At 46.2% G+C, this 2759-nt stretch overlaps 1 protein-coding gene across 23 annotated transcripts in view; it reads right to left on the bottom strand.

Moving 5' to 3' along the window:
- Positions 1-2759, bottom strand: part of LOC109302013 — a 506981-nt gene that overhangs the window by 347319 nt on the left and 156903 nt on the right. For 2 of the 23 annotated variants that reach the window (XM_019523580.1, XM_019523554.1), the window contains exon 1: positions 2684-2759. The exons of 19 other annotated variants lie outside the window; for them this stretch is intronic. The gene's annotated coding sequence lies outside the window, so the exon portion shown is untranslated. Of the gene's footprint in view, positions 1-2660 lie in introns of all 23 variants that reach the window. 2 more of the 23 variants (XM_019523572.1, XM_019523587.1) reach the window with 2 other exon arrangements.

Genomic DNA, 2759 nt, shown 5'->3' with positions numbered 1-2759 from the left:
GGTGGCCCTCCTCTGGACCCTCTCCATGTTGTCCACATCCCTCCTGAAGTGCAGCGCCCAGAACCGGACGCAGTACTCCAACTGCGGCCTGACCAGTGCCGCATAGAGGGGGAAGATCACCTCCCTGGACCTGCCTGAGATACAACTGTGGATGCATGACAAGGTACGGCTGGCCTTCCTGACTGCATCCCCACACTGCCGGCCCATGTTCATCTTGGCATCAATGATGACTCCAAGATCCTTTTCGGCCTCTGCACTGATGAGAAGGGAGTTCCCCTTCACCCATGAAAAGGGCAAAACCCTCCTGGAGGACTTATCTTACACCCACTGAAACCAACAACAAAGCTTTCATTTTAGTGGTAGAATACCAGGTCTCAATATGGTAAGGAGCTCTTTTACAAGATCTGGGAATAAAAGGAAGTCTTTGTGGTTGCTATGCTCTCCCATTTACCAAGGGAAAAAATGAAATCACTGACGTAGCTCCCTGCCCTGCAAATTCCTACCTCATGCTGAGGTACAGTCACTCAACTGCAGTATAGAACTGCATCACTGAGGGAGAGGATGATTTATCCCAGCATCTAGATGCACATAAAATGGATATCTCCCTTTCTAGAGTAATACTGTCAATGCTCGTTTCCAGCAACACCCAGTAAGAGCAACAACATTTACCCTGGGAATGTTCCCCATACCATGTATTTAGATGATACTCCCTATATTAAAAAAATAGATTAAACAGAACAACTACTTAGAAATAACAGCACCGGGGCATCAACACTATGCTAAGAGCAGGGTGTTGAATGTATGTCATAAATGTAGACCAAGCATTATTAAACATATGCCTACTTGACACTTTCACCTAGCTCAAAACACTAGTAATTACTTTCTGCTTCTGATCCTTCTCCCAGTTTTCCATTTCAGTCAATCAATGAACCCATGCTCATCTCCCCAGGACAATTTTAATTTTTTAAAGCAAGTTTTCACCTGACAAAATAGCAATGGCTTCTCTCTCTCTCTCTCTCTCACACACACACACACACACACACACACACACACTCCAGTACATCTACTGATTTCCTTTCAGCTACTAAATTTGTAATTAAATATCAGAAAATATATATAACCTGATTTCTCTGGTATAACTTGCTCCCTACACAACTATGGTGTTTATTATTCAAGATTTCCTTTATCTAGATGCGCATCGGCTTGTTTTTTAATCTGAACATATATTGATCTTTTATTTTTACATTAAGCTTTAAATCTGAAAATCCCTGAGCAATAATTTTTCCTTTTTTTTTTAAACTATACACAACAGATAAGTATGAGTTACATTTACAAAGGGGCTAATACTGCATCGCCTACACCTCACATTCTGGGTAGTACCGTAGTTACAATATCCTTGGCACTGCCTTTGCATGAGTGTAAATTACTATACCCACTGAAAGGCAGTGGAGAAGCAGACACAACATGTGCCTGCTCATTAAGTCACACTTCCCTTATTTTTCTTCTTAAAGACTAATTTCTAAAACAATTGAGTAGCTGAAGCATTTCATACCTCTCCTTCCTTATAAGTGACCCTGATTTCTAGTATTCCTAGTAATGCTTTACTATTACTGGATTCTTTTAAAAAACAGATTGTGTGGGAAAATATTAAACTCCAATTACTGGTTTACATATCAAGAATAAAGTGGCATAATGTACACAGTTGTATGTTGATCTCAAAATATGCTTCAAAATCAGAGACTGTTTTCTGCGCAACCACTAACAGTTATATGTACGTTAAAGTGCAGCGTGTATATTTAAAACATATAATTCTGGACAGCCTGGCTTGTCAAAGACTACTAAACTAAGATCGAAAGTGGAAGTTTCCAATTATCCCATTCTGACTACTTTGTTCCTACTGGAAGGATATTATGATCAGTAGATTAACTGTGAATTAAAATTATTTTTAAAATAGTAGCCTACATTTTACATGCTAAATTAAAAACAGCTGTAATCACAGCCTGGAACAGGCCCACTCTGTCAAATCCACAGTCGAGGTCCACTCGCGCCAGGACCGGCCTGCCAGCAGGCTTCCCCAGCCTAGCCTCTAGCTTGTCTGGCCTGCCACAACAGAGGCCTTAAAAGATTTAGGAGGCTGGGCCCACTTTCAGGGGCCCAGCGTGGCACACAATCTCCCCGACATGCACACTGTTTTTCACCCGAGTGGTGTCCTTGTCCAGACCACCTCCCTAGCACGCCTGAAGGGCATTAGCCCTGACCTCCAAGCCTTCCCTGTAGTCCCGCCCTATCTCCCTGGTGTTGGCCGACATCATATTTAAGAGGCTGGTCACGTCACTCATGCAAAAATCCTGCCAAGGCCTGTTGGGGTTTGGGCCTGTTCCTCCACCTCCGTCCCCTTCTGCTGCAGCTGGGCTCTGCCTGCCCTAGGCCCCCTGTGCCAGGACCCAGCTGGGGGGCTACAGGCCTCCCCGCTCCAGGCCCTGGTGCCAGCTGGGCAGGGCTCCGCACGGGGCAGGGTTCTGCGCCTCATGCCCTGCCAGGGCTGCACCAGGACGGCAGGCTGCGGCCTGCCATGCGCTCCCCAGGAAGGGGGCTGGCGGGGGTGCACTACCTCGGAGCCAGTGCTCGGAAATGAGAAAACCAGAAAACAGGCACGCTACCCCTTTAAGGGCCCTTCTCTCACTTGCAGGCTCAGAGTGTCACCGGCGGGGCTGGGCCGCTGCCCCCGGCGTCTCCTCCCCGGCTCTCAGCTTCCAGCT

Source organism: Gavialis gangeticus, unplaced genomic scaffold (assembly GCF_001723915.1).
Source record: "Gavialis gangeticus isolate Ggan-Ray unplaced genomic scaffold, GavGan_comp1, whole genome shotgun sequence".
NCBI lineage: Eukaryota > Metazoa > Chordata > Crocodylia > Gavialidae > Gavialis > Gavialis gangeticus.
Note: the sequence above shows the minus strand (reverse complement) of the source record. Positions and strands in the feature narration are given on the sequence as shown.